The sequence below is a fragment of the Anser brachyrhynchus genome (assembly GCF_964034855.1).
Source record: "Anser brachyrhynchus genome assembly, chromosome: 16".
Taxonomy (NCBI): domain Eukaryota; kingdom Metazoa; phylum Chordata; class Aves; order Anseriformes; family Anatidae; genus Anser; species Anser brachyrhynchus.
Genome location: NC_137734.1, coordinates 12,445,108 through 12,470,293, shown reverse-complemented (window position 1 = coordinate 12,470,293; position 25,186 = coordinate 12,445,108). Strand labels below are relative to the sequence as shown.

At 41.4% G+C, this 25,186-nt stretch overlaps 1 protein-coding gene and 1 long non-coding RNA gene across 13 annotated transcripts in view; both read right to left on the bottom strand.

Annotated features, from left to right (window-relative positions):
- Positions 1–25,186, bottom strand: part of PTPRT (protein tyrosine phosphatase receptor type T) — a 582,374-nt gene that overhangs the window by 184,668 nt on the left and 372,520 nt on the right. The gene's annotated exons all lie outside the window — the stretch shown is intronic.
- LOC308178655 overlaps positions 1–25,186 on the bottom strand; it is a 64,837-nt gene that overhangs the window by 14,159 nt on the left and 25,492 nt on the right. For both annotated transcript variants that reach the window (XR_013939877.1, XR_013939878.1), the window contains exon 1: positions 320–25,186. This exon is cut by the window's right edge and continues 25,492 nt beyond it. This is a non-coding gene — a long non-coding RNA (uncharacterized lncRNA). The remainder of the gene's footprint in view (positions 1–319) is intronic.

Sequence of the window (25,186 nt, the reverse complement as noted above, 5' to 3'; positions counted from 1 at the left end):
CACGTGCCCTGCATAAAACTTGTCAATTAATACTATTGCTTCATTTATAGCCAAAGCAAAGCAGTATGAAACAGAAGCACTGACACTGCAACAGTCACTGGCGAACTTCTGGGAAAACCACAAAGCAAGGAAGAACCTCCTCTCATAATGCATCACACTATCGATGCAGAGTTCCACAAAGCACAAACTCATCTTGTAGCAAATTATTGAGTCTTTCTGTTTCTTCCTCTAAGAATAAGATTTTGATCTCCTAGATAAAATCTCTTTTGTCTGTCTAGGACAAAGCAACACACTTGTCATCTATTAACCACGCTTACACCTGCTTGCTTATAAGTATGTATCCAACCTAGCTTTAAAATTGATGGTTTGAGCATCATTAGCAGTGTAGCTACTGAAACTCCATATAAGCTGCAAAGCCTACTGCATAAACTCAGTAAATACTGGACTGTGAACTCCTGCTGAATCCCATCCTCTTCTGGGCCACGCTTCCAACAGGTAGTTTAACGCTAGCTTGAGGACATCTCCAAAACCAGCATGCAATAACACTAAAGAGCAAAAAAGTATAGGGTATGCTGTAAATGTATAGTCAAACAGCCAGAAAACAAGTAATGTATGAGGATAGAACCAGAAATTAAGAATTAAAAATCAGCTACAGGGTTAATATTCTTGTGAAGATAATCCTCCTATCCAAGACGTGACAAATCCAACTTCCTAGGAGATGGCTTTGAGACGTGAAATAAAGCTGCATTCAGCAGCAGTGGACAGAACATGTCTGGTGCTTCTATAATAAGCAGAAATTAATACTCAGGTAGAAATAACCATAAATCAGTCTTAGCTCATCAGCTGAAATACCAGCCTTTACATAAGAATACTTTTTTGGCATTGCCAATCTTACACTTCATTGTGACAAAAAGCCAGCCTTATCAGTTAATCCTGGTCTGCTAATCAGGAAGGCTGGGAACCTGAGAAGTGGAGCTTGCATCCAACTGCTCCCATCTGAATCGGTGACGTGCCAAAGGCTGCTCCACTCTGTGCATGCTCGTCTCCATCTTAGAAGCTGGGAATGATACGGAACAACATCCTGAATTAAGTATGAAAGTAACAGGCTTCCAAATTGGTAATCCCAAAATTGCAATTTTGATGATTTACAATCATCAGTAACAAATAGCAGATGACCCCGAAGCAGATCAAATGTATTGCTCAGCAGTTGAGGCCTGATTCACAAGTGGAATGGATTTTATTATGCAAGTAATCATTATATATGCATAAAAATCTACAGAATTTGGACAGTAAACAACGGTGATGAAAACTATTCCGGTATGTTAATATGAAAAGAGTTTTCATGGGAAGACAGCTGCTGTATTTTGGATCAGACTATACTCTGAAAAAGCAGTCCTGGATGTTTTTGTCCACAATACATGGTGTTGTAAAAGGAACTATGAAATTTGATGTCTCTACTTTGATTAGAGGTGTATAAGATCTAACATATGGACAGAAAGTCCATAACTGACTTTTTTTCATGTGTTTATGCCTAATGCTTCAAAAGAAATGAAAACCACCACCCTGAGTTAGGTGCACAGCACAGTACAGAAGGAGGCATACATGTGGGCTGCATGGGCAGAGGCTGAAGCTCTAACGAGCAAGTCCCATTCTTGGAATAGGAAGTAAAGTAAAAAACCCTTTCCTAATTTTTTCCCTAGAACTTCTCAGAGTACTTGATAATACTAAAAAAAAAAAAAAACTTAGGTCTGCTATTCATCAAGTGAGCACGACATGAGAAAAGGGAACATTCAAATGGATTTCAATTTCTACCTATATCCAGGAGGAAAAGATATCCTTGAAGTTGAGCAGGAAAAAAAACCTTGGCCCACAGATACAATAAATACATGGATGAAGGAATCCAAAATCATTTTATTAGAGACAGCCATTCTCCTTCATGCTTGGAAGCTTCCAACTTATCCTGACACAAAGACTGCTGTAACTTGATATTTCTGTTTCAACTGACGTTCTTGTAAAAGGTCAGTCAGTTTGGGAAAATCCTGCTGCTGCAACAGAAGCAAAAGAAATATACACTGGCTATTTGTGGGGATTTGCTCCCCTCCCAGTCCCTCGACCATGCAAGGGCTGAGGTTTCTGCCTCAGCTACTGCACTACCAATAAAGACTCACAGAGATCCACCCATAGCTTCGTGAAGACAGAGGGAAATCACTCTAATTCATTAGGAAGTCCGCTTTCATCTCAAAACTTTCATTTCATAGTCCAAAACTGCAATACTGATCAAATGGGAAGAGAAAGGGGTTTCTTTAATGAGCACGCTGTACTAATGAAAGGCAGCTGAATCCCTCTACACAGAGGAGAACCACAAACGTTAAAGACATTGGTCCTGTGAGTTTCTCTCTGTTGTGGGAGATTCCTGAAAGGCCCACTTTTATAAATGAACTTTGGCATAGAAATGGAGGTGCTGCGCGATTTCTGCCTTGCTGGAGTTCAGCTGCTGGTGCTCAGCTGCAGGTAGCTGGAACCCTGGATCGGCCAAGAGCTAACATGAGACAGACCTGTGAAAAACCATGAGGGAAGAGGCTCCCCTCCTTTGCTTGGATGTTTTTTTCCCCCTGCTCTGTATTTGACCCACACAGCAGCAGCGTCTTTGCCTCACTGATCCGGACCCAGCCCACCTCTTGCTGTTCCGTGAAAATTTCTGTGTTTGCCATTGAATTCTGAAATTAAAACAAACCTTAATACTCCTTATATAAATACATGGGCAGTCTTTTAGCTTCCTTATATGCTTTTTGTTTCCTTTGAATTTTTAGCAAACTTTTGTTTCATCCATTCTCATTGTTTTTAATAGCAAGGACTGAGCTTCATATCTGGATGTTCTTTTGTCCATTCCAGGCAGGGCTTTTGCCAGCTGATAATCACAGTTGACGTGTTTATATTGACCTATTTAGAATCTCAAATGGTTATAAAAGACTGCAAAGCTTTTTAAAAGGCAGAAGTGTTATTCAAAAGTATAATGGTCCCATTTGTCAAAAATGCAAGTTTGCCCTTTAGCACAGACCTGGTGCATCAAATAGTCTCCAGACAAAGTCCTCCTTTCAGAACAGCTGTGCTCTTCAGGTTTTTGCTGCTGACATTGAAAATCCACTTCAACCCCAGTTCAGAGGGCAACCATTTTGCCTCAGCCTGCTCAAGAAGAAATGAAAGTTGATTGTGCCCAGCACCAGCAGCCACCATTGAACGTGCCTTTAACATATCTTCACTCTTTATAGATTTTCACATGCAATAAGGAAGAGAATGGAAGGAAAACCCAGGGAAGGAAATGCCTGTGCTGGAGATGGAGCACAGGATAAGCCCTCAAGTGAGAGCCATTGTCAAGTTTCTGAGGTTTCCATGCTACTTATAAAACATTTTAGATTGTGTTTCAGTAAAACCTCTGCACCTTTTTTTTCTTTCCCCACGACAGGTAACCTTGGAGATAAAATTGTTCGTGAATCAGCAAATACTTGCATGTGTTCTTAAGATCTGCTGAAGTGAGATATTTACATCCTTATATAATCCTAAGAGGAAACAGGTGGCTCTTCAACGTACTTGTGGCTTTTTCAATTACATGCTTAGGCTCACAGAACAGGGACTCGGGGTGGGTGGTTAGTTGCTGTGTAATTGCCCTGCTATGGTAGGCAGTGTTACAGAGCACTGAAATCACCCTTACTAAACAGGAATGCATTGGTTTGCTTGTATGCAATTTGTAGTATGGTTTTTGTCTTGAATAGTTTTCCTTTTGCATTTGAATGCAAACTGAACACATTTATTTCCATCTACTTTCACAGGTTACTTTACATTCAAATTATAGGAACTCATATGCACATTATGCTACAGACTAAACAATATAAATGGGTTGTGTGCTGGAATACTTAGAGCAACTAAAACAAGAAACAAGTCTAAAGTTCTCACATTTCTCCCAAAGTAACAGAAAAACTGCAGCCCACATGTGCACTATGCAGACAATACTGAGATCACTGCATCAAAAACACGACCAAAGAGATGGAAAAACTCAGGGTTAGGAAGCAACACAAAAAATTATTTCTTCCAAGGGGCATTATGCAAGCAGTACCGTAAGGCAGGGTTCTCTGACACGATGGCGCACCTGCCTTCTAATGGTCCCTGGGCAATGCCTTGGCTATTTCTCTGTTGCAGTCAAATTAAAGCGCTCAGATTTGCTCATTATCTAATGCATCCAAATGAGTTTCAGGAGTTCTGGAGACTGAAAGCACACTCGCAAATTAGTAGCTACTGACCTGTCATTGGCCTTCAATGTGTGATCAATAGCATAGACAGTACCAGAGAGGATAAGAACGAAGATGAAAATTCTTCAAGATGTCAATGAGATCAGTAGCATCACAATCAGAAGTCGTCAAACTGCATTACAAGACATATACTTTTAAACACAGCTTTTCCTTAGAATTGTTTTAGGCCACCTGTTAGTCAAGGCTTTTTAACTCAAAAGCTGCTCTAAAGTGAACTAGCTCAAGTGTTCAGATTATACACCACAACCATTACATTTCCGTGTAGGAGGTTCAGTAGCACAATCACTGTTCCCAAAGCAACAAGTTTTGAAGTGATATCCTCCTAACTTGCCAACACAAATACTCATACAGTCTTGGACATCAACACATAGCAGAAAAGGTGAAAGAAAAGTATAAATACTCTTCTTTTCCGAAACATCGTGTTTACATGAACAAGGAAGTTTAATTTAGATACGCCTCAGAGGACCATAGATCATTAAGATAATCTCTGTCTTTGTAAAGCATGCTGTAGGAAATGAGCTGGCACTGCAATTTCCATTCTGAGCTTAAATGCCCCAGGCAGAGACTACAAATTCTAATATATTTCCCGAGATTGAGGTTTAATAGAATTAGTTTGCTTTTTCTTTCTTAATTTCCATTCAACTATTCATAGCCATATTCTCGTTATCATCCCCAATTCTTCTTCCCCTTAAATATTTACAAAACCCTAAATTATTATTATTTTTTACTTTCTGCCCAGATGTTGGCCAACAGAAGCACTATATGTACATCTAATTACCTCTTCACAGCCCATGTCTCTTTCCAGTTCCTGGAGCATTTTGAGTACTATTATATCTAATTCTTCCAGTTTTCAGCACGTTGAAGATACCTACTGATTATTATAGCGTGTTCAGGAACATAGTTTCTTTCCTTCACATCTCTTCACGCTTTCATCCAGAATGAGATATGCCTCCTAACTCGTAAGACTGGTAGGTGCAGAAGTCATATCTGGAATGCCATGTGAGTAAATGTGAAAAAAAAACAACACATTCTAAATTCAAGCTGCACAAGAAAAGACAAGAAATAAATCAGCTGGCACAGAAACACACTCTTGCTGATTACCAGCATTTTAGTTATGTCAGGATCTGCAGCGTTCCCTAACTGCTCTGCCTGCAAAGTAAAACAAATGCAACAAATGAAATCATCCTAGGAAACGTCAGAAAACAATTTAAGTAAGGCTAAGTGAGCAATGGACGACTCAATTACTATCAAGCAGCATTTATACTGTCGTTCAGGAAATTCTTGCGCACAGGAAAAATTCTGAAAAACTAAGGGAACTAGCATGTACGCCATTCATACCAGAAAACAGGCATTTACCTGCCTCTTTTTGCCCTGATTTTGAACTCGGGATCACAAAATACCCTCAGAAAAAAATTATCTGAAGCCAACATTTCAGTGCACAAATTTAGGCATTATTTTGGGAATATGAGTAAGCATAAAAAATCGTCACAAATAAATCATGAGGAAATAAATTTAGAAAACAGAGGGAGATGAGATGAGAGCTGGGCAGAACATTTGCAGAACCACAAGAGAAAGGGTAAGATGTTTCAAACACTGCAGGCAGAAGTGGAGAGAGATTTGGAAGATGTTCCTTATCGGAGATGGCAAGGAAACTCTCATCTTTCCCTTTCAATCACTTCCCAAAAACCCTTCCAAAGTTTGTTTATTCAAATTAAGCAAAATTTGTGCCAAAATGTAACCAAAGACATTTATTGCATCCCAAATCTCAATTCTAATTCCAAAACAGCAATTACATCTGTGCTGAGATATGCCAGCTTTGCACTAAAAAGCAAAATAGAGGACTTTGAATAAATTTGATTCAACTCAAAAGTTTCCGTGGCATTGTATACATCTTAGCTTCATTTCTTTCTGTAATATTCAGCATCAAAAATAAGCATGCCTCTTATCCTGGGAGCATGAACTAATTACTGCTTGTTTCCTGGTGATCTTATTAAGAACTTTATGAAACTTCATCCTCACTAAACACCAAGAGCATGAGACCCATGTTTTCTCCCATTTTTATAGAGTCTAATTAGCATGCCATTGCAAGAGGTTAATAATCTACTTTATTTCAAGGAGATGTTTGTTTAATAGTCAAAAATCTGCACATGGTACACATCATTCATTGAAGCAATCAGAAGAATGCGCTCCAGTCAACACCATTTATCAATGTCAACCAGAACAGCAATTACCTTTCATCCAACCAAAAACAGACGGACAGGCATCACATATTTGATGACAGACAAAAATATCACCTGGAGGGCTCCCTTCAAGTCCCCACTGACACAAAATTGTACATAGCTATTTGTGAGAGTAAAGAAATGTATTGCTTTAGAGTAGTCAGAAAACAAAATTTTAACATATTTGTCCAGGGGATGGGCATGGGAGCAGGGGTAGATTAAGAACATAAATCTTGAATGATCAAAAGAAAAAAACAACAACAAAATTTACAATGGTTTGATTTGTCGAACTGTATTACAGTGATTTGTTTTTTGTTTTTTGATTTCTGTAAAGCCAGAGTAACTCCATTAAAATATTAGTTCTCTGGTGAAAAGCTGGATGCAGGAGAAGAGACTGTGATGCAGGTTGTTTTATGAAACGAACACATGGAATCACAAAGCTATTAAACATTCAGCGCTCTTCTCTGCTTAACACCAGCCACAATATGCTTTATTGCCTCATGTTTATCTCAAAGTGGTACCTAGAGAATCCAGTCAAGGTTAATGCACTAACACGTGTACAGAGCTCTGTGAAGTCATAGGGGCTATCCGGTGACTTAGAATATATTAAGAGAAGTCACACACAGTTAAAGACAGAACCTATATATAAGGAGCATATCATTAGGTGGAATACATGCATATTTCTTAGGTTTTTCAAAAACCGTGAAGGAAAGTATGAGAAGTGATAAGGAAGTGAGGGGAAGTGAAGGGGAGAAAAAATTATCTTCGCTTAGGGTTTTTGGTATCATACTCATCAACGTTGCACAGCTTTGGTCTATGGCCATCTGTTGAGACCCTTAAAAACAGCATTGTCCTTTTAGATTGTCTTCCTAAACAAGCACAATAAAGCCTGAACCAATCTTCTGCTAGCACTAGATATGCCAACTGTTGCAAGAACCTTAAAGCCATCTTAGCCACATTGCCTAAAATTCCCAATAAACAGACCTGTTTTCCTTGCTTTTATGTATGAACCTAGTTCTCAATAGCAACAAAATACTCCAAGCAGCAAATTTCTGGATATTAATGAATTTCTCAGGTGGTTTAAGCCACTTAATCTTTGGCCTCATGCCTTACAGTAATACCCAAGACAGACTATAACCACCCAGAAATGCATTGCTTGATGTGTCTTTATTGCTTAATTATCAAGGTGAGATGCTCATATTTAATTAGGCATTTAATCATAAACACAGATCTCTAAGTATTACTACCAAAAAAGTTTGCTTAGCTGAATAATATCGTTTATCTTTTGCTGTTGTTGTTCCGTTCTTGCGTGATATTAAATTATACTTTGGAGTACAGTTGTTAACTTTGCCAAATGGATCTTGAAGCAGAAATTATATAGCAAGCTTTGATTTTATGTAGTAATGTTGGGTCAAACTGCAGGGCTCTCCTCAGCTAGCTTTCCTATAAGGTCAACTCAAGGTTATCACAACCTCACCTAGTCCTGTGGATCGAATCCAAACCTGTTTTGAGTGTTAAATCACAGAATGGTTTGGGTGGGAAGGGACCTTGAAGTCCACCCAGCCCCAACCCCTGCCCTGGTCAGGGCCCCCTGTCCCCAGCCCACACGGCCCCCAGCCCCATCCAGCTTGGCCTTGGGCACCCCAGGGATGGGGCACCCACAGCCCCTCGGGGCAGTCCAGGCCAGGGCCTCACCTCTTTCAGACTGAGAACTATCAATGCGTAAGTACTACTGCACTCATCCTGGTTATGCTGAATAAAACCATTTATCAAGTTTTGACCTGCATAGGGAAGATGTGGGTCTGTCTGTCAGCTCCAAACAGGTGGAGCATGTCCTCCCAAACCCTTCCTTCCTAAGGTTTACCAGCAGGCCTCTAAGGCTCAGTGTGAGAAGGTTATAGAAACATACGATGGGACAGAGCCTTGAAACATTATACACTCCATTTCTTAGCCTCATGCCATAATTACCTCTACCCGTGTTGTTCCTGACAGATGCCTGACTAAATTCTTCTTTTTCAGTGGTGTGATGCCTGTGCAACCTCCTCACACAGTCCAGCCCTGTGCTTCAGTAGCCCTACTGTTACAAACTTTTTCTTAAAGCCTAAGCTGAATCTTGCTGCTATTTAACCCAATTACTTTTCTCCCTGTCCACTCCAGTCATGGGAAAGAGATTACTCTCTTCTTTCATGTTCTTGAAGAACATTGCATTCTTCATACGCTGGTCTCCAGATGAAACCATCCCTACTGATTAACCTTGCCTTCCAGATCTCTGACTGTTCTTACTGCTTTCCCTTGGGCTCTTACTGTTGCCTTCCACGTCTGACTTTACTGCATCCAAAACTGGATTTGATTCTTCAGCTGAAGCCTTATTAATGCCTTATTACAGCCAGGAGGTAACAAAGTTAAGGGGCAACTCAGCTCAACAGTTTCATGTCACAAAAGAAAACAAAATTTGTCCTCCATGACAGAGGACAAAATAATCAAGGTTAGCATGCAAATACCATGCAGCTGTTCAGGCAGACCTGCTGCTAGGACAATAGACAACATTTTTTTATTGGGTAAAGGGGTGACAGACAATTTCTCTCCCAGCACATTCAAACTGATGCACATTGTGCCATAAGACCTGGGCGGCACTGACTGCGGTGTCTGAAGTTTCCCTAGGAGCAACAGCCGACAGTAAAAGTGATGTACAGAAAGCCTTGGGAAATGACTTATTCAATTGTTGTTAATATCGTGCTGTTTCCCAAACACCTGCAGGCCAGTTTTTACATAGGAATATTTTTTGCATTACTCTTGAAAGACCAGTCTAAGAGTGAGCAATGCTATCTCTTTAGGATGTTTCAACTATGACACAAGTCATGTATAAAGATGGGAGGAAGGAGATCTGCTTGAGGAGCTCAAAGGCTTTGCTGTAAGAAACCTGCCATAAAATACATGCTGCCAGAAATGCAGCCGTAGGTTGGTGAGTTCTTTGCTTTTGGGGCTTTTCATGGTGCTTATTTTCTTCCTTCCTAGTTAATAGCTCGCTCTCCTGAAAGAGAGATCAGTTTAATCATTTCAGACTTTGCAGTATGGTGCAATGAACATATTCCAGACACTTCTGTGCTGGTAACACAGCACAGAAATTCACTAAATAATGCAAATCTTATATTTCGTTAACATATTTAACCAAAGACAGAGCAAGGCAGTCCTGCAACACCAAATGAATCATATGGGGCTGTTGTTTTTCTAAAGTATCAGGAGAACACCAAGAACAGAAGAGCTTCAGTCCTCATAGTCTGTGGCAGCTAGAATACTAATGATCCACTTTGCATATTTGCAAGATTCAGGATATATTTTGAAAAAAGGAGCAGTGGACTACTTGTAACAAAAAAAAAAAAAAGCTTATAAAATAGGAAGGAAGAAAACCGATATCCTATAGCATTAAATGAGGGGAAAAAAACGCAAGCCTCATTTCCACGTTCTAGAGCAAGCAGGAACTCTCAGAGGAGAGGGGATAAGTCACGGTGGGCTTACTGAATCAGTGACGGATGCTACCCATCTACCCCTGACATTAGTGCAGCCGTTCTGCACAGTCCTTTCTCTTTTCATGCCCCTACAAGTACATTACAGGTACAGGCAACATAGGAAAATAAAGCCTGCCTTTCGTTCAAGTCACTGCTTTTTCACCAGACACAGTGAGCCTGAAGGGGACGTGGCCACGTTATGTTTAACCTGATGCAACTGCCACCCTGAGGACCAACCGGGCACTCCTCACCAACCCTTCACCCTGTGCCCAGCTCCACATTTCCAGCAATTTCCTTGCATCCCATCCACCCACCAAGCAGCCAGCTGGAGGTTACCACAATGGATAATCTTCCCCACCTATGCTTCTGCCTTCCAAATTTAGACAGAATGGAGTGAGGCATAAAATAGTATTTTAACACCTCTTTTCCCTTCTCCCAGTATTTTAGGGTCCACACTTATCACAGATTTGATGATCTTAAAGGTCTTTTCCAACCTAAATGATTCTATAATTCTCTTCAAAGTTTATGGTAAGCTGAAATACAGAGCTGCAAGTGGGGCAGTTACTCTGGAGGCAGTAACTCTCACCCCAAACCACGTACTGCACTGTGATATCCATAGATATGCATTTTCTATTGGAGTGATTTTTTTTTTTAATTCTTGTTAATTGCATCATGAGCTATCACATTTGTGCTGGGAATAAAATTATTTTATTAATCACATGACTGCAAGCAAGAAAACAGTTACCCAATTTACATTAAACTTCCACCAGAAGTTGGAAACTGTCCCTAAAACCAGGTGTATGATCTCTACCGAACATCGAAGCACCACACGTGTTCTGTGCACCCAGCGCTGCAGACAAGCAGCAGAAGTCAATCAGACAGGCTGTGTGAAGGTAGGGCAGGAAAACCACTGAGCTTCAGGGCACTCTACCACCCCTGGACTCTTTTGTGTAGTTGAGTTTCTTAACATTTTCCAGTGATTCAGGTATAAGCTCAAGATCTTTGAGACACGAGGTGGATCCGTGACACCTCTTTATTGCAAATAATACGGGTTTTACATCTCAAATACCAGTCTCTTTCCAAATTTACCCCTTTCTTCCCAAAACACACCAGACAAAACTCTCTTTGTACACAACAGTGAACAAATGTAATCTTGGGAAGCTATTTTTAAAGAGATTTTCATTCAAAGCACTGCTGTCGGTGGGTGGGGTGGTATTCTTTGATCAGCTCAAGGTGACTTACTTTGCCATGTAGGACAGTGAGTTTGATATTTAGCAATTTTACACGTAATCCTGGTATTGCTTTAGGCTGAGTGATCTGTGGGTTTTGACCTGGTAGGCATTCAGGACAGTCCTTGAATGAGCTGTGTATTTTCTCCCAAGAAGTAACTGAATTAATTTTAGCTCTGTTGTGAGCATTAATAAGGACAGGCACTTTATTTGTGCGTAGATAATGAAGTTTCATTTATAAAAGCACCTTCCCAGCCTTCTTCTCTTCTTTGAAGAAGAGAAGCAATGGAGCATACTCCACTGTATGCTCTCTTCTTTGAAGAGAAGAATGAAAAGAGGGACCTGGTAATAAACAACCTCCTCGAGGTCAGAGGGAAAATGCATGAATGTTCAAAAAAATAATAATAAAAAATTATAGCAGGTCCTGCTATTTTTTCCCCATTTCCCCATTTTCCCCATTTCAGAAGGAGCCCATCTGGTACCTAATACAAAGTATTTCTCCTCAGCTGACTGTATCACAAACAACAGGAAATAATCCTTTTTTTCTCCCCTCCCTTAAATGAACATATATTCCCCAAACACGTCAAGCTGTGGAGCATACAATGGAGTATGGAGGTTTTAAATTGCGATGCAACACTCTGACACCGACTTGTCCCACCCTCCCCCAAGCACAGAAGTGCCGAATATACCCTTGCAGCTTGCACAGACGTGGACTCATGTTCGCCTCCTGCCTTTCCTCCTCTCTGGTGGATACTCTCATCCCTGCCTCTGAAGAGCTGAGAAAGAAGCTTCTTCCACTTCACTGTGACTAAGCCTATTACAGCTGACAAATTTAGCATCCCAGTGACCACTAAGCAAAGAAAATGCATGCATATAAAGTAAGAAGTGAGGAAGCAAAGTACCGTTCCTCTAGAACAAAACCACTTCAGAGAAATCTCCATTAAAAACACTTGACACACAATGTTAACTTCGTAAACACTGTGTCCTTCGCTACAGACTCCTGAGTGGTGCAGAGACAAATCTTAATTCTGTGCTCCTCTGCATCTGTGCGCAAGTCCACCACCATGTTTTAGGCTTCTTACTTCCACATCTTTTCTTAGACCAGAACAAAACCCCGAATGCATTTTTCTGCCACCAAGGCATGGTATAGAAAGAGGTAATTTTTCCCAAAGTCAGTTTATACAGCCAGATAATTGTATTAGCTTCCTATCTCACTGGGAATGAAAAAAGTGGCATACAACACCAGGTCAGCGACATAATCCAGTTTTAATGATACTCCTACATATACGGTCTGAATAGTCCTGGTACATTCAATGTCGCATTTCTGTCTTCAGTGAACAACTCTAAAAATCGAGTATTGATTAATAATAATGTCAAATATAAAGTTGATAGGATTTGTTATAATCCTACAGTTATTCTAGGGAAAAATGCAACACAAAGACAAGCGCGTAGCACCTTGTCCTTCAGAAACAAAAGCTGTTTCTAAGTGGCTTCATTTCCTTTGTCTCCAGTTTTAGCAAGAATCTCTGCATACAAGCAGGTTGAGGGGGACAGATAAAAAGGCAGCCGTGAAAAAACAATAGGGACTTGGTGCACACAGAGGATTATATCCATAGAAACAAAACTAAGTTGTGAACCTCGTGAAGTTCGATGGCAGGAAATTCCTGCTCTTCCTCTCTCCCCCACCTCAGTAGGATTACAGAAGTCCTTGGATGGAAGCAATAAGGATTCTCTCGGTCACTACAGCCATTTAGAGATGTCCCATTGAAATCAGCACCCTAAGTTTGGTGCCCAGCCTTTACCTTTTCTGCAACAGAAAAGCTTAAAGTCTTCAGCTAGCTTCTTTGTTCAGTAATGTGAAGAACCACCTGTTTACATGAGCATCAGCTGATAGCAGATTTATTATTATTATTATTAAAAACCATTCTTAGAGAGGTACTGGAAAACGTGTTAAACAGAATGAGTGCAGACGGGGCAGCAGAGGGACACACAGCAATGCTCCAACATGCACCAGCTCATTTGGAAAGACATTTCCAACTAATCTAGCTTGACAGAAGGAACCAATCTCATTCAATCTTCCCTCTTCCTCCCAAACCAATCACCTGTAAATACTCCCACATACCTCTGACCTTGTGGTCCAGGATATTACTTTGCAGCCTTTGAAAGCAATAAGCCTTCATAAGACAAGGGAAAAGCTTCTGGGGTGATCCGAAGGAAAGGAAATAAGGTTTTTGGCTCAGGCAGCGAGAAATGTAACTAGATCAAGCACCTAACCATCTTTTAGCATTCGCACAAATGCCTGACAAAGGGAAGCCCAGTAATGGGCCAACCATGGGTGACTGCAAGAGCAGACAGGAAGCCAACAACCTGTGCTTTCCATTTATCACACCTTCCTAACTCCATTAATGCCAAAGGAGAGGTGTTAAACGGATCGAGCAGCTTCTGGACAAGATGTGTGTGGGGAAAAATAAGAGGAATTTTCTCATTTATAGAAGAAATAAAACCAGTGGATCACACTGTTTGTTGCTTCTGTAGGCCATGCTGACAGGGACACTATGCCAGAGCCAGCAGCACGGCTTTACAGGGTACAGCTATTAAACTGGCATTTTACTGTCAAGTTGTCAAAGCCGTTCCTTCTCTTCTTTTCACTCTTTTATCAGTTTAACATCAACATCTTTCCCTGACATTGCCTTTGTGGTGCTGCAGGCACAGAAACTTGAGCAATAGGCACAGAGACTAAAACAATTTGAAAATTATCCAAAGGGAAAAAAAAAAACAAACAACAAAATATCTGAAGTTCGAGGAACTGGCATTTCCCTTCAAGCATCTTGCTTTGGGGTGACACTTGCCCGAAGTGCAAGGCAGGGGTCAGCAGGACTCTTCCCTGGGTGGTACTGATGCCACAAGCACCCTGCTGTGCCTCGTGCCCAGGACACCACCGCCTGGTGTGCAGCAGAGCCACAGCCCTACATGTATCAAACTGAGAGCCTCTCAAGAAGTCCTAATCACGGTTCCAAAGACTTCACCCAGAAACATCTCATTTTGTTCTCTCCACCAGGCCCCCAAACTCTCCAGACACATACAAACGCTGGATAAGGATGTTTTGTTGCAGTCCAGTATAGAAGTTACCAGTGCTCAGTAACACACAAAAAGGCATTGCACCTGAAAAATAAAATCCAATTCCTTCCTCTGGTAGTACCAACACTGGGGAGCTCTATTTTCCAGGAAGAAGTGCTGACCAAATCCCTTTTGCACCTCCAGCAAACAAAGCACGATGCAGAAACCGTGGCTGCAGTTCCTGCTGACGGTGCCCCAACCTTGTCCCCTGGTGGCCCTCACACGTGTAAAGGGTCCCTACGGCACCCAGCGCCCGGTTCCTACGTGCGGCGCCTGAAAAGGGGAGGAATTGCTGGTGTAGACAGAGAGATCAGACCCTCTATCAAACCTACATGCGTCCAGAATTCAGTGAAGTGTTTATCAAGATGCTGTTCCTCCAGTGCTGATGATCCCTTTCAGACAAGGACAGACAGGAGGCCTGCAGCCCCGCCAACACGCAGAAAACCGCTCCCCTGGGCTGCCCCTCTGACAAGGGGCCTCGAGAGCTCCCATCCCCTAACCAACAGACCCTAAAGGCACCCTCAGGTTTAAAGTTTTCAGAAACTGAGTTTGGAGCACCACAGAGTTCAACCAATAAATTGCTCTTCTTGGTTCTGCTCTTCAGAAACAGAATCTCATCAAAATAAAACTAGTGACATAAGCAAAAAAATAAGTGGCTATTGCATAAAATACCCTTAACTCACAGAAGTTAATTAAAACGAGACAAAAAATGTCTTCCCATACCCAGTAGTTAGGAACACATCTTAAGATAATCATTACATAAAATATTGTCAAAGCAGTATTTCACTCTTCTTTGATGAAACACCTGCACTGTTAAAACCACGGGTTCAACACAAGGGACTTCTCTCTGCACTGTACTGAGAATCTCCTCTCGCTGGCCCTACAAGATCATTGTCTCCAAAACAAAGATTTAGTAACTAATGTAAGGTCAAATTCGCAGAGCTACGTTTCTCTTATTCAATCTGAAAAGCCACAGAGAGGAAAAAATTCATAAAAATACAATGAGAATAAAATGTGCGTGTCCTATTAGTGTCAACATTAATACTTGACTGCCCTGATACAGCAGTGAGTCTGTGGGAGAGAAGCAGAAGAGTGGGACACAGGAGTTAGCGGTGATTTTCTACACTATCGGCAATCTGTACTGCCTGTGACATCCAGCTCATGGAAGATGTTCCTCCTTCCCTCCCATCTCAGCCGAGCCTGGCACACATCTCCTCCCACATGGCACAGAAACTAGGAGCCCAGAAGAATCATCCAGCTAATAAGCACTACCCCTATGCATTTAATACTGCACTACACTACATAGCATATAAAGTACCCTCTCTACAAGTATATTGACATGTGCCATTAATAACAACATACCGTAGTACCAAGATTAACAACAATAATGTAACTATCCCAGCTGCTATGTGGAATTCAAGGAAGAACATCTGGTGTCATTTAGGATAACTATTGTTTTACAATTGAAATGTAGAATTTTGCAGAAAAACAGTTAAGTATCGCACATCCTTTTACGTGTGGGCGGCCCCACAATCAGAAGTAAGGTGCTCAGTACAGAGGAAACATACAGCAGTTGAAGCATTTCAATTTATGGGCAAGCTGATATACTCAAAAAAAAAAGCCTTTGATTTTTCTTGGGCTGATATTTGATGTTTATGCCACTGCAGGTTCCATTTGCTGTTTTTACATCTTCAAAGGCATCTAAAAACATCTCTGTCCAAATTTTCCTCTAGCAATTTATTTGTGGAAAAAGGGGAAAAAAAAAAGATGAGAACTGTGTGAACAACCAAGTTGCTGGATGTAAATGAGCAGCATCCAAATGTATTTTTCCCCATCTTCCAGGAAGGCGAAAGGAAAACAAAGCAAATACCTCTGTTTCAAAGCTGTGGCCACCTTTCCATATCTGAACACCGCTAGGCTGGCGTGTTATTCATGCCTGGATTCTCTACAGTAATACTCTTTCATTTCAACATTGCTGTCACATAAGACATCCAACAATATCAAACAGAATTTATAGAAGCATACAGTGCTCTTGCCAAAGGCTACAGCTATAAAATACAGAGATTGTGCCCACCTTTTGTTTAATTTTAAATATATAGAGAGCAATAACAAAGTTTTAGTCCATCTATTCTAACGTTATTAGAACTAAATACTAAACCAGGAAGCTCAATTAGATTTCTGTTTCAGCAGATAGACATCTAATGTCATCTGCAGCAATACAGCATAAAGGGAAAAACATAAAACAATACCAGTCAATAACAAGGAGTTCTTTGCTACACCGCTAGCCATTTGTGTTTGAAGGCACTGTGTCAGTAGGCAGCTCAGACACCTCCTAATTAGTCACAACGGGCAGACCGAATATTTGCTTGTTGGCTGGGCATGGTTTTATAAAATATTTATAGCTACTCTTATGGCCTAAACATTTTTTTTCCATTTTCTAGTTCACACTAGAGAAGTTCATTGCCCTAAATGCTAAAAAACAAAACAAAACAAAAAAAACACACACCCACAACAGTATTTTGGTCAGCAATTAATTTACATCTCAAAAGCTAAAAAACCCTGAAACCATTCCACTGTCTCCTTTTGAAATGCTGGCCACAGATTACTACTGCTTTCATTTTCCAAGAGACACAAGTTCTGCAGGTGCCACAGCAATATTATTTCTGATATAGGAGAAGGACAGGGTGGAAGAAGAAACGATTCATGTGACTTTAATATGATGTGAGGGAACTGTGAGATATTAGTAAGATATGGTCCATGCCACAATGGCTGACATACCTTTGACATATCTTAACATATCACCTTTAAAACCAGTTTTTAAAATAAGATCAAGTGATTTGAGAGAGATTTTGGGCTAAAACACATCTACCACACTTGTGCTGAAGTCCGAACAAAACAGAAACAACAGAAAAATCAATATGAGCATGCTACAATGACATGTACAGATAAGAGGCATCTCTACAAGTACCCACTTTCATATGCGGTTGTCTGTTTTCTTCTCTGTTTTTACCTTTCTTACATATACATCTTTTTCACAGCATCAAACCAGCTACAGCACACTATTGACATTTCTGTATCTTGTAGCTCTAAAGAAACTTGAGGATTAATTGCATCTATAATAAGCAGAACTGGAAAAGGTTAGTTATCTGAAAAAATGCTTTTTGTACTTAATGCCCTCACAACGATTGAGTCTTTCAAATTAGTGGTACGAGGACTTTGGTAATTTCACTGAAGAGCTAAAAAAAACAAAGCCATCTGTTGATAAATATTTGAGGGATCTGCATTTTCACAGTAAGGATCACTGAAAATGCAAATCCTCCAACATATTACAGATCATGAACTTGGATGTTGTTTATAACAGAGTTTCTAAGTTTTGTACAACTAAGGAGAAAATAAGTAACACCTCACAGACATCACCGATCGCCTGAACATGAAAGTTTGTGGCCAGTAGCCCTCAGATAACAGCCAACATCCATTTCCACAAGAAGGGCTGGTGCATTGCCACTGCATTTTTACCTCTGCAGTCTGGGTGCTTCTGGAGCTGGGAGTTATTTTGTATTCCAGGTCTGCCTGGGGGCAGCCACGTGGAATACTGGTCGCTGTTCTGCAACTGAATAAGGAACACCAGTAAAATTATTGAGGCTATTTTAAAAGAATAAAAAATAAAAAAGTCACCTCTATTTGATGCTACAAATCCCAGAGCCTGGCCTTTCCTCATTCTACATTCTGTACCATTGATGTCTCTGCTCTCTTCATGAAGCGCTGGAGCACTCAGACAGCGGCAGTCCTCTTCTGGTGTGCAAATATCGTTCCGGGGACATTTTCCCTATCTTTTTCTGCTCTGCTGCTGAAACATTTTTGCGTTATATTTACAACATTTATACTTTAGAGCTGCGTATGTTCCCAGTACTGTGGTATATTGTGGTTTTCTCTTTGCAGAAGTTGTTAGCCCGTTTATTCACTTTCAAATTGAATTTCATATTGATTAGAAGTCCAGGCAGACTAGTGATGTCGAGTTATCTCTTATTGGGAAGTACCTAACAAAATATTTAATTTTATTATGTTCTATATTCAGTGTTTTCATAACATGGCATAGAACTTAATTTTATTCCTCTTACAGAATTTTATAGGGTCTTAAAAAAAAATGTTAGGAGTAGACATTCCTTATTAATTTCTACTGGCTTTTAAATTCCTATAGGACCTCTTCGGTTTCATCCTTAACAAATTCTTCAGCTACAGGTCATAAAGGTTCACTGAACATTCAGAGATGATGTGGACCACGGTATCTTCAACGTGCTGGGATGGGACAAGCCGCGATGTGTTACAAAGGGTCACTCAGTTCTTTGCCTAGTTGCTCTGATTTGCCAATAAGAACCTACCCTGGTGTTAAGCTCTGGCTTCTTTAACACAAAACAAAATGTTTTCCTTTCAGAAAGGACATTATCTCTCCAGCACATGACTTGAGATGCTACTTCCCATCTGGTAAGTGTTGAACAGACATTGCTGACTCTATCAGAGACACCGAGCCTTGCATGCCAGTTCATTTACTGCATGCTCAGGAAGAGTTCAGTTACCCTCTTGTACGATATATTGAACCATATCCTATTTTGGGCCCTCTAAAATTGTTTTTGTCATCCTACAGTCTGTACTTTATCAATACTATGATCACAAGGGGCTAGCTATCATTTTACATGATGAATAACTGCTTTAAACAAATATTATTGTGGCCAGAGGAAAATATGGTTATTCGAACAGAACAAATTGAAGCACTCAAAAAATTCCAATTTTTACATCACTGGATTTCCAAACATTTAAACATACTATTTAGGAAGTGGCAGATCTTTCAACCAAAAAAGTGAATATTTACAGAATTTGTTGACAGACCACAGGCCAATGAGTAAGGGCCGAAACTGTGAAACAATGAACCTGTACCAAATCCTTTTCTGACCAAACGACAGTTCCTTTAAAAATGATTGATGTGTCCCTTTCTTCTAAATACAGTTTGAAACACAACTGCCAGGAGAAACATAGAATGAGATATGAAAACAACCGCAATCCATTGCATAATTTAATATGTAACGCTAGAGGAAAAGGGAAACCTTGCTTAAAACTCAGCCATGACTTCGAGGGATGGATGGGAAAAGAAAACAGTCCGTACCATTGACCTGCAAGGGCAACTAAATGACTGCTCACTTTAACAAAAAGTATTTTAGAAGAACGAGGCAGTGCAATTCAGTTGGGCTTCTTCATCAAAATACAATCAACTTCAGCCATCCTCAGAAGCTACGAAAATGCATTGCTGAATTTTATTTTAATACCAAGCTTCAGTGACAGGGAAAGGATGGTGCTGGCAGGGTGGTCACCACCCAGCTCCCTGGCAGCACGCACTCGCTCTTCAAACATCTTTGTCATCAATGACATTTTGATTTTCTATACTGCAGGACTGGCGTGGAACCAAGTACACAGAAAAAGGGAAGATTAACAATATAGGAAAGAAGCAAGCAGCCCTAACATTATAGTAGTGGCCTGAGGGCACACCCTAAGTGTTTTCAAGCATTTCTCCAGTGTATTTTTCAAGTATCTCATGCTTCCAGAAGCCTCTATAAAATGCAGCCAATGCTCTTACTATATTGCTGTGGTCACTGCCACAAAATTTGTTCTGGAAACAGCTGGGAATGTTTTATTGCATGGCCTTAATAGGAAGTAGCCTAAAGGTTTATAGGCTTAATAGTGAAAAAGAAATCTGCTGTTCCCTAGCCTTGTTTTTCTGTGCATTCCCATTACTGATGGCTCCATCACTGCGCTATATTAGCACTGCAGCGTTGTACATTTGCCTGCACTGACATAGCCAATCTATTTCTTCCTTCTGCCATTTTTTCCCTCTTCCACCTATCTCCACACCATCCAGCACCATACTCATTTCCCATTTAAATCCCATCCTGAAAGTTGAGGGAACCAGCCCAGATTCAGGGTCACTGACTCAGGACCATTCAGGGTTTTCTATTCAAACTACGTTCTATTCTATTCAAATACAGCTTTTAAAAGGAATTCTACATTCTTCTGGGATCTCAGAGATGCAAAACACAACCTAGCTCTTCACACCATGTGCGTAAAGGGGCTTAAAAAAGCCAAAGTAGCTGGCTGCATGCAGGATACCCCCGGTAATGGGGCTACAGGACACCAACCCAACTCCAACCAGGTGTTCCTGAAGGCACCGTTTCCCCTTCTCCCCGTGAGCTGCCCTGTCACTGAGTGGACCGCTCCTCCAGCTCCTCCTAACTGCTCCATAGCTCCTACCAGCTGCTGTGCACAGCAAGAAGCCACACGCTCAGGATGGCTGCTGACCAAGCTCCCGCCTGCCTCCAGTCCCACGACCACTGACTGTCTGCGGGCACTGGTTTGCTGCCCCAGCTCGGGCAGGGGCAACAAGCGGTCGGTGCAGGAAAGCCTGGAGAGCACCACACAGCACCTTCACCCCAGAGTCTCCATCTAACGCCTGGTCCAAGCAGATTTCAAACAACCAGTCCTGACGGTAAGGCAAGCAAAACCCCGAAATCCTTGATGTGGGTCTTCAGTGTTAAGGGCGAGTGCCATTCAGGGACTGTGTGCACACAGTGAGGCCTGGCAGGGGCTGCGCACGCCCCAAGCCCTCAGCACAGAGCTGCCCGCCTGTGCACCGCTCCCGCCTGCCTGATGCTCGAGTCTTCCTGAAAGCTTTGCAAATTACTGAGCTCCTCCCCATAGGCTGGTATGCAGATTACACGCAGACTTCCATCAACAGAACATCTACAGCGACAAAAATGAATCAAAATTCAAAGTGGATGAATGTCAAATTATCTGCACCTTCATATTATCCAAGCTTCTCGCAGGAACTGAAACTTGGTCTTTATGCGACTCCTCTTAGCAATATTCTCGGAGCCAATCAAACACTCAGGGTGTGCTCTGCCAAGATCATCTCTGTTCCAAAATCTCTTTTCAGCAATGGTTTCAAGTTTCAGAACATGGAACACCACCAAACCACAAAGTTACCTAAAGTGTGTCAGGTCACATTTACTACATGTCATTGATTTTCATGTATAGAAAATGAATTATTAAAGCCCACGTGAACGTACGCATGCCCATGTATGCCTGTCTGCATGTGTCTTCCTATTTTATTTCTTCAGCAAGCCATACTCTACACAGAAGTCTTAATTCCTTTAGATTTTGGCAGAGGAAATTAATCTTCATGGAATGCACAAACACCTAAGATATTGTTTCCAAAAAGAAAAAAAGAAAAGAAAAAAGGAGTAAGCTCATGCCTGTCACGTCTGCTGCACGCTAAGCTACAAAAAAATCAAACCTAGGATTGTTATCGCCTCAGATTCTTCTTTCTTCTGATCTGTGGAGGTGACATTAGAGTCACCTGTTCTGACTCTTGTGGAAACTGATGTCAACAAAGGGAGCACATGAGCAACAGGAGGTAAAAATCCTCCTCCGCCCTATGCACACTTTGCTGGGATGCTTCAGCTTTCTTTGGATGCAGCTCTGCCAGAAAGGACAAGTCATTGCAGCCTCGAGAACTTGCTCCTCACTGCCCTTCCTGCTGTAGCAGCCCGTAAGTACACACAGACTCACGGGTCTTTAGGAAATAGCATCGAGGTCACAAAACTCATTTCATGTAAGGGAAAATGTGGGAGGTATCGGTCAGTGTATGTAAGCTTTTCATTATTTTTTGTTAAAGTACTTTAATTATTTGGGTCTTTTAGCTTTTTGTTTGCTTTTAGTTTAATTACAGATTCTTCCAGGCTATTTGGTATTTCAAGCAGTACATACTTGGCACCTTTTAAACAAAGTCAAATCCCAGACCTAAGTCCCCCACTATTTGGGAACACAGTTGTTTGAATCTTCTGAGCAGCACAAGCTGCAGTAAGTACTGCAGGTGGCAGGCAGATGTTGCAGCCATGTCGCTCAGTGGGACACCTCAGTCAAACTTACGTATCTGGGTGCTGAGGATAGGAGGAAAACCCCTCTCAGTTTTCCTTTGTGTAACTGCAAAACAAGGCACAAGAAGAAAAGTGCTCCTTCTGCACTCTCGAGTCTCCAAAAATAAATTTTTATTACTTACTACAGATAACAATTCTAGAAAAAAAGCATCCTTGAATGCAAACCTGGCTTTGTTTTTCTCCTGTAGCCAGCTCAATCACATCTACCCCAACTCTAAAGCGTCAATCTTCTAACAGTTTCAGCTGAAAATATCAGCACTTGTCTAAAGGCAGAGTCACATAAACTGCAAATTCTAAAAATTAATCTTGCAAACAAGAACCGTAACTCATCCTTTTCTCAACCTTGTAAAACACAACAATTCAACAAGTCAATAAAGTCAAATTAACCTTTTCACCACGGCCTGGTTCACAACCTGTGTGATGAATGGGGCTCTGGGAACTGAGTGAGTTTTGCAAACAGGCAGCGTCGACCTCTGTCAGGGCCACGCAGGAGGCAAGGACGTAACGAGAGGGACGTAATGACCTGGTGGTATCGGCTCCTCAGATTAAGGTGCTTTGTCTCTAACGGTGGCAATTCTGAGGCAGAGCTTGCAGCCCACACTCTGAAGTGCTGCTGCCGCCACCACCACTGAGGGGCTGACAAGCAGTGGAACAGCACAGAACGGCTGTGGTAGGGGCTCCAGTGCAGCCAGTCCTGCTGTCCCACGGCTAGCTGGGAAGACAGGGAACTGCTGCTCCCTTGGGTGTGCTGGGCCAGCCAGGTGGGAAGAAGGCTCCACGGCGGAGCTTCAGGTTTGCTTTCTCTGCAGATACCCCCTGCAGCCTGGGTTGGATGAAAACTGCACGTCAGTGTGTCCTTGGTTGGAAGGCTAACGATGGTATTTAGAAAAGGAGAGAGATGTAACTGGAACATATTGCAAAATAAAATATCATAAAGTAGAATGTTAGTCTACTAGGAAACCTCCTGGGCTCTTTAAATGTGTGCTTTTTATTTCTGATTCCTCAACAGAAAATCACAGACTTGCTTTATCATTTAAATCTCTAACACAGCAAAGATCAAAGTTTGGTGCTGAGCAGTTGATATGCTTGATGAGCCAATCAAGCAGAACTGACTCAAGTTTTGGGGGTATGCATAATGTAAGCAACAAAAGCAAAAGGCCTAAAAACCAATTTGTATGAGAACATAGTGACAACCCCACTGTTTTAGCAATCTAAAACTCAGCTGGATGCACCACAGAACAGTACAGCTTTCTGTACAACCAAGAAGCACTGCGATCCTTCCAGGTCTCTTCCATCTTGGGTTATTTCAAAACTATTGTACCTATAGCAACTGCTTTTCCTGCCTTCGTGGACTCATTTTCCTCACGTTAGAGGCAGGACAATGAACTCTCCCACGTCCCTTGGCCATGTTCACAAAGCTTATGAGATCTCACCCTCAACAACATTCCCTGACAAAACTACCCCGACAAGTTCAATGGTAATATTTATATATGCAGGCTCAAATAGACGTTCTTGCTTTGAGGAAAAAAAAACCACTACTGCCATCTCACCCATGGCTTACTGATGTGTCTGCACAGACAACTTCAGCAGGACTTGACCAGGCTACCTTCCCAGAAATGTGTAACCACACGTCGCATTTATGTCCTGTTAAAGCCATTCAGGCTGCAGTTGGTATTTCAGTACTAATAACTTTCCTCCCTTTCCTTTTCTGTCTGCTCTGCAAATGACCGATAAACCTTGCCAACAGCCAGTTATAAGCAGGTTAGGACTATGTTCTACAATTTGTGTTAAACCGAGAAGCTCCCAGAAAGAAGCAAGAATACAACGCAGTGCTGGTTTGGAAGGTGGCTCAGAGAGCGTAAATCCAATTTCGTGACTTTTCAGTCACCACCCCAGACCCATCTTAGGCTACAGGCAGGATGTTCACATGCACTTTAAACAAATGAAGATGCTGATCAGCAAAAAATAATAAAAAAAATCTGAAAAATCATAAATTCTCCGTATCAGAGGGTGAATTTCATTGTTCTTTGTATTATTTTAAGCTACCTAAAAGCACAACATGAGCTGCCAAAGTCCTGGTGTGCGGGGCTGATCTATCATTCCTACTGGATGAAAGCTGAGGCTCCAGGCTCCAGCTGCACATCACCTAAACCTGGATGAAGCATGCATTAAGGCCTTTTCACTTTGAAAGCTGTTGTGTGAAAATAACAAAGTGTTTACCAGGAAACAGATTGGTCCATATTTATAAGTCACAAATATTTTGCAATTGCCATTCCAGAATCCCAAAGCTGTTCATAAACATTAAGACTACAAAACAATGCTAATGTGTATCAGAACATCATACGTATGAACAAGGACACGAAGACACTGCAGGACGAGTTTTAAGATGGAAAAGGCGATGCACGTTTTCTTTTCTACCATGAAGTAAAATAGACCATAATTACAAACTGGGGTACTTGGCACCTTTCTGTAAATGTAGTTGTGATATTGGGCTGCCAACATTTGTGCAGACACCAACATGTACAGCAGTTTGCATGTACGGAAAACTTTTGTTCAAGCTCACAATGTTCCAAGAGGCAGGGAAATGTCCCCAGCACAAGTTCTGATTGAAAACAACCAAGAAACCTCATTGATTCCAGTCTGACAGATAAAACAGAAAAAAAAAAAATCCTGGCTACCACAACAATGCACTGAAAATCATTAAGGTTATAATAAAGCCAATGCAATAACAGTGAAATTGCACTTTAAACTTCCATCGAGAGCCTGCTTCTGCCTGCTTCCGAGTCCCAGCCTGTCTGGACAGCCGACCCTCCGCGCGCCGTGCGGCAG